The 12,852-nt window shown below is 43.6% G+C and overlaps 1 non-coding gene across 1 annotated transcript; it reads right to left on the bottom strand.

Moving 5' to 3' along the window:
* Positions 1-633: 633 nt before the first annotated feature.
* On the bottom strand, positions 634-706 carry TRNAA-AGC (transfer RNA alanine (anticodon AGC)). Its single transcript has one exon. It is a non-coding gene; the product is annotated as a tRNA-Ala (tRNA).
* Between the last annotated feature and the right edge of the window lie 12,146 nt (positions 707-12,852).

The following is a 12,852-nucleotide window of genomic DNA, read 5'->3' on the forward strand; positions in this document are numbered from 1 at the left end:
CTGTCTCCCATTCTTTCCCTCCTTCTCTCCCTTATTTCCTCATCACCCACCATAGTCTCATCATTATCACATAGTTTTGAAATAATTTCTGCATCTTGTTAATATCTTTGCCTGGATTTTGAGATCAAGAGGTTTCATCTCCTGGCGGAGTTTGATGTATCTGTTTTAAATGTCGGATTTTAAAGAAGTGCTAGCTAGTGACTTTTCAAACAAAAAAAATCAGGAGGAGAAAATTATCCTTCTAAGGGTGTAGGAGTTGCAGTTACTATGTTGAACCGTGTGTTTAGAAAGTGGAATGTGTTTATACCACATTAATTATAAAAATAAACCTTGTAAATCCTTATCTTTCAGTACAGAATACTAGTCTTCATACAGCACTTGTAGTGGCAGCCTTTAAATCTACTCCTGTTTCCCAAAACACTTCCCTAGGATTCCACAATATAGTCTGCCCTCCATAAATAAAAACAGGGACCAGTTAATATACACTATAACAACGATACTACAAACAACTGCTATGTAGCACTTAGCATTTCACAAGGTTCATTACCTTGATTATTTCATTTGATCTTCAAAATAAACCTGGTTCTGTGACTATGATCTTGTTTAGAGATCCAAGGTCCAAATGGTAAAGTTTGGAGAATGTGGGTATCGATCCCACTACCTCTCGCATGCTAAGCGAGCGCTCTACCACTTGAGCTAATTCCCCAGATGACATTGACAGTTATCCTGTGTAGAAAACAGGAGACTGTTTTGCAGAGGAGAAAACAGTCTCAGACATTTCTGGAAGGACTAGTACAAGATTGCTTAGAATCCATAGATAATATGTTCATTTACAGTAATCTTGTACCTTGTGTTCAGAGCTAAGGACACAAAGACTAATTAAATGCAAGCTCTGCCTTCAAGTTCAAAGACTAGCAATTGTGGATCCAGGAATTTAATTCAGGTCTTATGTTGTAAATCCTTGTCTTTACTGTCTCAGAGCTAAGGTTGGGACAAGCCTTGGGCAAAATCATCAGGTATGGGAAATTTGCTCCCACTAAGCACCCTCTTTACTTAAGTTCTTTAACCTTCTGTCTCCTCAAGTACCTAACACCCTCATGCTTCTCAAAGATCTCTCTCAAATTTCCTTTCCAAATTCCCAAATATTATCCCTTCCTCCTCTTCTCACCAAAACTCGGCCTGTGTGAATCTCAGTTCTGCCATGTCTGGTTCGCAGTTATCAAACTCTGGAATTGTTTTCCAACTTTTTGACCATGACCTACAGTAACAGGATCACTTATAGCCCACTGGGCTAAGAGAAAACTTACAGAAAGTGCCCCTTCCCCAGGGAAGTCATAGTCCCACACCAGGTTGCACAACTTGGCCATCAGAGCCCACCCTCACCCCCTTAGCCAAATACTCTTTTCCAAGGCACAATCTGCAGAGCGATACAGAGCAAGCTAGAGGGGTAAAAAACGTATTTTGCATTACCATATGGGCAGGTGGTTGTGTGAGAAATGCCGTGGTTACTGTCCATGGTCCTGAACAACCACAGCACGTAAGGACAATGGATCTTCTCCCCACTAATTCTTGTTGAATACTCTTACCTCTCACAGGTTTTCTTTGTTTTATTTTTTTCTTGATGAAAAGACTGCCCTTTATACAAACAATGTCACAATGCGAATTGAAACCATGACTCATACATCACAATTTACAAAGGAGAGCGAAGGAGAGTGGATTCAGGCAGCCTGGGTTTGAATCCCAGCCCCACCACTTGCTAGTGGGATTTTAGGGGAGCTATTTTGCCTCTCTGAACTTAAGTTTCTTTATCTTTAAAGTAAGGATGAGAGTAATTAATAGCTCATCGGATTGCTCTGAGTGTTAAATGAGATGATGCATGCAAAGTGCTTTGAGAGTGTGTTGTTTGTAGGAAAAAAAATACTTTCCAGAAGTAGTAAAAGTAACAGTTCTGAATGTAATAATAAATGTAACTTTAAAACTCATATCATGTTTTCAATAGAAAATTTCCTTATCATCAGGAAGTCAAGGAAATACGTGCTCCTTCTCCACATGTGGTAGTCAGGGTAAATCAAAAACGGAAACCATACTCATTATTTTAAAAGAGAATGTAACATATAAATTCATTAAACAGGGGTTGAAGAGAGGATAAAGCTAAAAGAAAACATTGAAGTAACTCAGAGACAGTAATGGCAGGAAGCAGCTACCAACCCCTAAGGCTGGGTCAACAAAGGGAAGAGGTTGATGTCTTCAGAATCTTGAAAGCTCAACGGACACCCTTCTGCCACATTGTGCTGTTGATACCTAATAGGGAATTAATGAGTAGCAATAGCTTGGTAAACAATCAGTCTACCTGACTAAGAAAGAAGGACCTTGTATGAGGCTCAAAATGCTATCTCCTCTATATTATGCAATATGTCTGACAGTATAGCACCTCAATTAACATAAGAAAACTGTTTAAAAAATTATTCAAAAGCTAGAACATGGCAAAGAATATTGCATGTCCTTTAATATCATATTGGAGCATTGTTAAGAGATACTCCCAAGGATTTTCTAATTTTCTAGAAAAATATCTTCATTCAATTAACTATTTACTATTTATTATTAATTAGGGCGTAGACAATGCAAACTTTTATTTTAGCCAGAGAAACATTTGTAAGATACAAATAATTTTGTTCGATGGAGATGCACATTATTTATGTCCACTTGGAAACATAGCACCAACAATGACAGTTTTGTTGCCCTCTATGACATTCACCAGTTTTAAATCTCACTTAACGGGTTTATGGCAGCACTCCTTTCCTGACAGACTAAATGTGTTTCTAAATATTTTTGGATAGATATCTTTGAACAAGCTTTACCACCCTGCAGGTTTCTTCCTTTGTGAGTTAAATAAGTCTTTTACAGGTGTTCACTGCATAATTGTATGAGAATTATGATTTTTAAAATTACATTCTGACCAGAACTGGAATCAGAGAGCGCATTTTATTTGGCCAAAATCACACAATTGGAAAGTAGTGGAGCCAGATTTCCACTTAAGTCTGGCTGACTCCAAAGTCTACGTCATGATCTCTTGGTGCCTTCACTCCAAAAAGATCTGTTTTACAGAGAAATTGAACGAAGAATTGCTGCCAATTTCCTGCTAAAGTTTGATAAAGTTGGGAATCAGGTGGAGTGATAAGCCAGTTTAAAATACTTGGGTTAGATTTATAGACTGAGACAGATCAGAAAAGGTCAAGGGCTTATGTAAAGCAGTGGAGATCATGAAAATGGTAATGAGAGTCGGAGAAGGATGGCAGTCATGTTGACAAAGATGAATTTTAAGACAAACACCAGGTTCCAGCTATTTGAGACCTGAACTGATAACCAGTGGCAGCGCTAAGCCCAGGCAAACGCCCCTCCTTCGCTCCCCTGATTTCTTTGGCCTCTCCCAGGAGCTCCCAGGCTGGATTACAAGGGCAGGAAATTCTAGGCAGCTCAACCAGGCTCTCTTTGATAAATTCTTAAGGCATTTCATCAAAGTCAAGTGGAAAGGTGCTATTTGGAATTAAAAAGAAACAGCCACTGCTATGCCGGGGTCTAAAGCAAACTCACTGACTGGTTTTATTTGAAATTTTTAGTACCCATAATTTATCCTCCAGTCAACTTTACAAATACATAAAGACCTTCCAGGTATGAGGCACAGTGGGAAACATTAAAAAAAAGAAAGAAAGAAAGAAAGAAAAGAAAGAAAAGACTCTTGGAAGGAATCTTGGAGGCTACGGTGATCAATCTGCCTACTTGCTTGTTGGTCAACATTTTTACCGAGCTCTTTCTGTGTGCTGGGCCCTGCTCCAGCCCTGGAAACAGCAGAGTATAAGAGCAAAAGGCCCTTGCCCTCATGGGCTCATAACCTAGCGGGAGAGGCACAATAAAATGATAAACATATAATATAATTTCAGGAACGTTTAGTACCACGAAGAAAATAGAACAGAATCAGAAGAGGGAGTTATGGTGGCCATGGGAAGCGATTCTAGAGCAGTCAGAAAAGGCTTCCCTGAGGAACTGAATGTAGGGATTTGAAAATGTAAGGGAAAGGGGCACCTGACAGAGGCAATAGTGACTTCACAGGCCCTGAAGAGGGAGTGAATCTGGGGTTTGAAGAACAGCAAGGAACCTGTGTGGCTAGAGTGAGGGAGAAAGCAAGAAAAGACAAGTTGTTCAGGCAGCCAGAGTCCTGATCATGCCAGGCCTTGTTGGCCCAAGCTGGAGTTTGAATTTTATTCCAGCCATTTCATCCTGGTCCATCTGTTCTGCTCACTTAGCAAATTAGGACCTTGTGTCTTCCTTACTTGTTAGGCAAACACCACCTGGTGACTGTGCACTGTTCTGACATGGCTATTCTAGAAGGTCTATGAAGATGAGAAAGGAAGGGGATTTGCCCTCGTGGGCCGCAGCATCCAGGCATCTCCTCCAGGGTGCTCCAAGAAACCAGGGGACACTGGTCACTGGGCCCAGAGTGCCCAAGCCTTCTTCATCCTCTTCTGCTGATGGTGCCACCGCGCACTTGTTGCTCAGTTAGAAACCTCATTTAAGATCAGTCACTGAGTAGTACTGATTGTACATGTTTGTTTGTTTGTTTTTGAGACAGAGTCTTGCTCTGTCACCCAGGCTGGAGTACAGTGGTGTGATCTCTGCTCACTGCAACTTCCGCCTCCTGGGTTTGATTCTCCTGCCTCAGCCTCCCAAGTAGCTTGGATTACAGGTGCATGCCACCACACCCAGCTAGTTTTTGTATTTTTAGTAGAGATGGGGTTTCACCATGTTGGCCAGGCTGGTCTTGAACTCCTGACCTCAAGTGATCTGCCCGCCTCAGCCTCCCAAAGTACTGGGATTACAGACGTGAACCTCCACTCCCAGCTAATATTACATCTTAAAGAGGACCCTAGTGTATCCTGGCCTCCTTCATTACCAATGCCTTAAACAGTGTTACCATTTCAGACCTAGACCTTGGCAGTGGCTTCCAGGGCTCACCCCACCTACAATCCAGTTTCCACTCTGAGGTTTGATTAATCTTTCTAACACACAAGTCCAATCACATCTCCCATACATGGAATATTTAGTGACCTCACCCAGGATTCTTGAAAGCCCAGGTTCATGAAAACCCAGATTCCTGTAGGTCCTTCACCTCTTGGCCTCAGGCCTTGAGTTGATACCTGACCTCTCCCCAGACTCTTGTTCTGCAGCCACACTGGACTCTTGCCATTTCCTAACGTACTGTGCTCTTGCCCAGGCCGTTCCCTCTTTCTGGAATGCCCACATGGTGGATGGCTGGTTGAACTCCTGCTCATCCTTCATGACCCAATGCCAAATGACCTCTCCTCCTTGCAGTCTCCTGATTTCTCTCTGGGCAGAGTTAGTCACTTTCTAAAATCTCATCCATAGTGCATTATTGTATTATATTATATTATAGTCTCCATTTATTTACTTCTTGCTCCTCTTGTACATAGCAAGTCTTTGTTTTATGTGGATTTTTTGTTTTGTTTTGATTTTTGAGACAGAGTTTCGCTCTCTCGCCCTGGCTGGAGTGTAGAGGCGTGATCTGAGCTCACTGCAACCTCTGCCTCCTGGGTTCAAGCAATTCTCCTGCCTCAGTTTCCCGAGTAGCTGGGATTATAGACATGCGCCACCACACCCAGCTAATTTTTGTATTTTTAGTAGAGATGGAGTTTCACTATGTTGGCCAGGCTGGTCTTGAACTTCTGACCACAAGTGATTCCCCCCGCCTCGGCCTCCCAAAGTGCTGGGATTATAGGTGTGAGCCACCGCATCCAGCCTATAGCAAGTGTTTGAATAGGAAGATATCTTATTTATATTTGTATCAGCAGGTACACAGTAGGTGTTATTAGTTTAATGAATAAATTTGGTGTTTCCCAAACTGTTTTCAGACTGTTAATAGGGGTATTAATAAAGTTTTCCATGTATGTAAGTTTAGCAAACAAGGGCTTAAACTTAGTTAAATTGGTAATACTTTTTTCATATGTATTTATTTATTTCTAATTTTTTTATTATACATTAAGTTCTAGGGTACATGTGTACAACACACACGTTTGTTACATATGTATACATGTGCCATGTTGGTGTACTGCACCCATTAACTCGTCATTTACATTAGGTATTTCTCCTAATGCTATCTCTCCCCCCTCCCGCCACCATACAACAGGCCCCATTGTGTGATGTTCCCCACCCTGCATCCAAGTGTTCTCACTGTTCAGTTCCCACCTATAAGTGAGAACATGTGGTGTTTGGTTTTCTGTCCTTGTGATAGTTGGCTCAGAATAATGGTTTCCAGCTTCATCCATGTCCCTACAAAGGATATTAACTCATTCTTTTTTATGGCTGCATAGTATTCCATGGTGTATATGTGCCATATTTTCTTAATCCAGTCTATCATTGATGGACATTTGAATTGGTTCCAAGTCTTTGCTATGTGAATAGTGCAGCAATAAACATACGTGTGCATGTGTCTTTATAGCAGCACGATTTATAATCCTTTGGGTATATACCCAGTAATGGGATTGCTGGGCCAAATGGCATTTCTAGTTCTACATCCTTGAGGAATCGCCACACTGTCTTCCACAATGGCTGAACTAGTTTACAGTCCCACCAACAGTGTAAAAGCGTTCCTATTTCTCCACTTCCTCTCCAGCACCTGTTGTTTCCTGACTTTTTAATGATTGCCATTCTAACTGGTGTGAGATGGTATCTCATTGTGGTTTTGATTTGCATTTCTCTGATGGCCAGTGATCATGTGACTGTTGGCTGCATAAATGTCTTCTTTTGAGAAGTGTCTGTTCATATCCTTCACCCACTTTTTGATGGGGTTGTTTGATTTTTTCTTGTAAATTTGTTTAAGTTCTTTGTAGATTCTGGATATTAATCCTTTGTCAGATGAGTAGATTGCAAAAATTTTCTCCCATTCTGTAGGTTGCCTGTTCACTCTGATGGTAGTTTCTTTTGTTGTGCAGAAGCTCTTTAGTTTAATTAGATTCCATTTGTCTATTTTGGCTTTTTTTTTGCCATTGCTTTTGGTGTTTTAGTCATGAAGTCCTTGCCCATGCCTATGTCCTGCATGCTATTGTGTAGTACAAGCCCATTTATATTTTTAAAAATTAGATATCCATTTATGTGTAGAAAGTGTTTTGAAAGGGCAGATGGGAAACTGTTAACAGTATCATCTCTAGAAAGCGAGGTTTAGGGACTAATAAGAAAGGGAAAGATAATTTTCACTTTTTCTCTTCTATCATTCTATACTATTTGATTATTTAAAAAGTCAGTACATTCAATACTTTTAAATAATTAATTTTAAAAGTAGTGAAATGCAGGGTAGCCTTTAAAAAAAAAAAAAAACACTAGCAACTCTATGCTAAAAATGTGGAAAACAGTGATCCCATGTATCTATGTGGAAGGTGGAAGCTCTATCCTGCTTTTACCATCACAGGACTCTTTCGGAAAACTCGACCTTCCCCAGCCTTCAGGGGAGAAAGACCTCCCAGGTGAAGAGGCCTCCAAAGAAGGCTATCTTGGCCCATTTCTCAAACGAAGAGCTCTGAGTTGATGTGGAGCAGGGCCACGGAGAAAACCACTTGTGGGATTGAGGTTTGGGGTCAGAGAAGCATCTGTCAAGCTGGTGAGGAAGAGTTTCCATTCACAGAGACAACGAATATGTGTCAGGTACTATGCTAGACTCTGGCTGAGCAGAGCCTGGCTGTCCCTCAGACACAGCCTCTGCTGACTCCTGGCCAGGTTCCCCAAGGAGATAAAGTAGACTTCTTTCCTCTGTTCTGTTTAGTGTCCCAATTATTCCTTTCACTGCCGGAGAACTGCTCCTCCCCTATTCCACATATTCTGGCGGGGCAGCCAATCTTAGCATCCCTCCACCCGTGGTCACGGCCTGGACCAATGACTCAGTGCCATCCAGTCATGCTAGCTCACATCCTATTCCCTGTGATTGCTTCAAGGGCCACCTATGGGACCCAGGAGATCTAAATGGAGTCTTTCTGAGGGTTTGATGGATAGAAGCTAGGAGAGAAAAGTTGCTCTTCCATTTGGATCTTAAACTGAAAGTTTTTTCTTGTAATTTTGATCTCAAACTGTAAGCCATTTTCCCTGTTTTGTGAAGAGATCCTATCCAAGGTGGGAGAGGATGAGGCCAATGTACAAATAGAAGGAGAGACAGTAGAGTCAGTATACAGAAAAAGCCACAGTGATAGAGACTTGGAGCATCACTTGGATGCCTGGATACAGCCACACCTGAAGCCAATTTTATCTTAGGAATTCACTTTTGTAAGCCAACAACTTCTACCCTTGCAGCCTAAAAAGTTGCAATGGGAAATAGCTTTGCTCTGGGAAATGGGAGACCTGGGATCTTCTCTTAACTGCCTGGATCCTTAGTTCTTCTCTACAGGCCTCACTTCCCATATCTGGAAAACATGATGACAGACCATCTGCCACCTCAGCTCTGTGATTCTACACACTAAACAAGAGCCATTGTTTGACTGCTGGGTCCATGCTCTTTCCCTGACCAGATGCTGCTGCTCCTCCAATAGGTTTATTTATCTCCAGGGACTAGTATCTTCCTTCCCCCTGACTCTGCAGCCTCAAAATCCTGGGCTCAAGTGATCCTCCTGCCTCGCCCTCCTGAGTAGCTGGGACCACAGGCACATGTCACCATGCTCAGCTAATTTTTAATTTTTTGTATTTTGTAGAGATGAGAGTCTCACTATGTTGCCCAGGCTGGTCTCAAACTCCTGGGCTCAAGCAATCCTCCTGCTTCTGCCTCCCAAAGTGCTGGGATTACAGGTGTGAACCACTGTGCCCAGCCTCCCTCCTGCTTTAAAGGGATGTTTTGCACACAAGGAAGCAAGGGAGTGGCTGCACTTGGGAAGGAGCCTGAGTGGCTGGAATACTCCCTGCTCAGGAGCTCACTTTGTTGGAACACTGTTCTCTATATTAGGGAAACTACATTTGGCTCAAGGCCTCTTGCAGGTGCCTGGAATCTGGAGGGCTAAGAAAAGCTTAGGGTTGGATTGAATCGGTGATGGAGGTAGGGTACAGGGAGGATGGGAGTCGTCAGAAGTTTCCTCACTGATAGCCCCAGTGGATGGGCACAGCCCAGTGTTAAGAATAGAGAAAGAAACTATTCCCTCATTTGCCTGTTCAGCTCAGGTCTGTGCTGGATGCTTTAATTCTACCTCCTTCTTATTAGTCAACACTAGAGGTATTGTATCCATAGTACATACAAGAAGAAACCAAGGTTCGAGAAGGTAAAGGAACTTGTCCAAAGTCACACAGCTTGTAAGTGACAAAGCCATGAGTCAACTAGGCTGGCATGACCCCCAAAGCCTCCTGATGGTGTGACCTCAGCCACAGGAGAAGAACTGCAGTCTTTCAAAAGCCCAGAATGGAGGAGGAGGAGAGACAGACATGACTTCAATGTGGGAGGAATTGGGTGCCTATGGGACCAAACCTCGGAGACACAGAGGGAAAGTCCAGTGGCCAGAGTTGGGGCTTGGACTCAGCTAGTTCACCGATGAGGCTGGCCACAGTGAGCCTCCAAGCTCCCTTGATGGGGCCCAGGTTAGCCTCTGGGCACTCAATGGTGAGCACACCTCAAGGGTCCCCACTTTTCTGAAGCTCACAGTTTAGGGGATCAAAGGATATCCCACAAATAATCACCTAAGAAAATAATTACAGTGAGGGTCATGACTGCATGTAAGAGGAACACCTTATCTATGGGTGGGAGGACAGGGGCCGGGGAAAGGGAGCCTTTCTCAAATGTATTGCTTCCCTATGGCTGCTACAACAAAGTACTACAAACGCAGCAGCTTAAAACAACACAAACTTATTCTCTTTCAGTTCTGGAGGTCAGAAGTCCAAAGTAGGTCTCATTGAGCTAAAATCAAGGTCTTGGCAGGGCTGCATGTCTTCTGGAGGCTGTAAAGGAAAATCTGTTCCTTGCCTTTTCCAGCTATTAGAGGCCACCTGCATTAGCTCATGGCCTCCTTGCCATCTTCAACTCCGGCAACCCACTGCTCTGACCTCTGCTTCCATTGCCACATCTTTTCCAACTCTAACATTCCCACCTTCACCTTACAAGAACCCTTGTGATTGGGCTCACCCAGGTCATCCAGGAACATCTTCCCATCTCAAGATGCTTACCTTAATCAGATCTGCAAAGTCCCTTTTGTCATTGCCAGGTAACATATTCATGAGTTTGGGGGATTAAGACATGTACATCTTTGGGGGCCTACCATACCAAGGAAGTGACCTCTAAAGCATAAACAGAAAGAGAAGAGTGAGTTCATTGAGCACAGTAAGCGAAGGAGGGTGGGAGAACATTCCAGAAGGGGAAACAGCAGGAACAAGGGTCCTGAGGCAGGAGGGAGGGTGGTGAGCTGGAGGACTTTGAAGAAGGCTGGTGTGTCCAGAGTGCAGAGGGCAGGGAGTGGGGAGTGGAGAGAGGGGGACATAAACGAGTGGGCTGGGATGGAGAGCAGGGCTTCCGTGGCCTTGGTCTTTCTCAAAGAAGAGTTGGAGTGCAATCAGATGTGTCTTTTGGACACACAGAGCTAGAAGTGGACACAGGGGGCCCTTTAGATGTGCGAGAGGCTGGAAGCCACTTGGGCCATGGCTTAACAACTCCTGGCCCTTTTGCATACCACACATGAATTTTCATGTGCACCTTGCCCAGAAGTTTTGATGTTCATTTTTAAGTGGAAAATTCCAAACATATACAAAAGTAGAGATAAAGGTTTACTGAAGGCCCTTGGATCCATCTTCCGGCTACAACAGCTGGTTAATTCATGGCGTGTCTCAGAGCATCTATTTTCCCCCATGCCAGCACTATTTTGAAGCAAATCTCAGGTATCCTATTATTTTATTCAAATTCATTTCAGCTTGTGTCTGTATATGCATAAGGACTCCTTAAGAATGAATAAACATCTGAGAGTTAATAAGTCACTGTAGAGGCTCAGTACATAACTGTGGAAGGAGTGAAGGAATAATTATGTATTTTGACCGACTTACAGCAAGAATATTTCTTTCCCATTTTGTTCCAGATTTCAAAGCACTTTCCACGTCAAAACCTGCATCCCTTCCATGCAGAGGGCTTCTCTTCTTGTGTCTGCCATGCTTACTCTGGCCCCACCTGGAGCCTTCTTCCACCAAACTCTCAGCATGCCTGCTGTGGGTTGCAGGGGCCTGGGGGAAATGCATCCAATTTTCCAGAGGGGGCGATAAGGCCCCTGCTCCTGCTCAGCTCACAGACTGGCAGAAACTCTGAGAAGTGTTTCATCTAGTCAGTCTCTGGGCACTAGGGGACAAGGCCTTTTAAAAAGGACAAAAGATGTTCTTGCAACTGCAGCCCACATGCTGACACAGTTCATGTCAAGGACACCTGCATTTAGACTTTCTCCTTTCCAAATTCCTCTGCATTGCTGGGTAAGAGGGTAGGGGGTGGAGAGGCCTCTAATTACACCTTTCTTACAGTCTTTTCCTTCTGTGACTATTTTGAGGAGGAACAGAACGATGTTGACATCCCTCCTCTCAAATGAAGACACTCCTCAATGGTCTTTTCTCTTCCTCTCTCCAGAAAAGCCTTCTTTGTCTAGTGATGTTCTGTTCTCCTTATATATTGCTATGCAACCAAACCCCTAAATGTAGTGGCTTAAATAACAATCATCTTATTAGTTCATAAGCTATGGGCAGAATGGACAGGGCTCAGTGGGGGCATTTCTGCTCCATCTGCCATTCAACTAGTACCTGGTTTGTCCTGGAGGGCCCAAGTAGGCTTTATCCACATGTCTGGGGCTTGGTGGCCCAGGTGGACCCTACTCTCTTTCCATGTAGTCTCAGGGCCTCTCACTTGGTCTCTCCAGCAAAATAGTCAGATGTCCTACATCATAAGTCAGGACTCCAAAATCTCGTGATCCCAGAGACAAACTGGGAGCTGCCATCCCTGCAGACCTGGAAACTAGCACAGTGTCACAATTCTACTATTATTATATTATTCTACTGGTCAAGGCAGTCAAGAATCTGACCCAGAATCAAAGCATAAGAACACAGACCCGCCTCTCAAGGGGAGGAATGTCAAAGAATGAGTGGCCACCTTTCATCCTCCACAGGTGAGGAGAGGAGAATGCGGATCCTTTGTGATCCCACGAAAATGCAATGACCCGACTTGTAGGAGCAGCCCCAGGAGAACTTTGAATGGAAGCACAATTTTCAGCATTCTGAGACCAAACTGCAGTCTTGTTACAGGGAAGTCCCTTAAGTGCTTATTGACCTTTCTCATCCACTGCCTTGGAAGGTAAGAGCAAAAATTGCTAAAGGCAGAGACAGAGTTAAAATAATAAATTGTGGATGCTTCTGAAGCTAAAAACAATGCCTTTGCTGGCTTCTAAAGAAAAAACTCTAGGGTTGGGTAATGGCTCACACCTCTAACCCCAGCACTTTGGGGGGCTGAGGTGGGAGGATCGCTTAAGCCCAGGAGTTTGAGGCTGCAGTGAGCTATGATGCTGCCACTGCACTCCAGCCTGGATGACAGAGCAAGACTCTGCCTCTACAAAACATGAATAAATAAAATCAAAAGCATATCTCATGAATCAAGTTGATTCAAATCAAGAGCCTAGGCTAACGCCTAACTCCGTTGAAAGTGCTTCCATAGAATTGACCAGGGTATCACTTCTCTCTCTCTTTGACCTGAGCTCTGCCTCTAAAGCCCCAGCAATGGAGGGGAAGGGCTTTGTAAGTAGGCAGGCCTGGGCTGGAACCCTGGCCTTCTAGCATGGACTTCTATGATATGAGCTTGGGCAA

The sequence above is a fragment of the Macaca thibetana genome, chromosome 7 (assembly GCF_024542745.1).
Source record: "Macaca thibetana thibetana isolate TM-01 chromosome 7, ASM2454274v1, whole genome shotgun sequence".
Classification (NCBI taxonomy): domain Eukaryota; kingdom Metazoa; phylum Chordata; class Mammalia; order Primates; family Cercopithecidae; genus Macaca; species Macaca thibetana.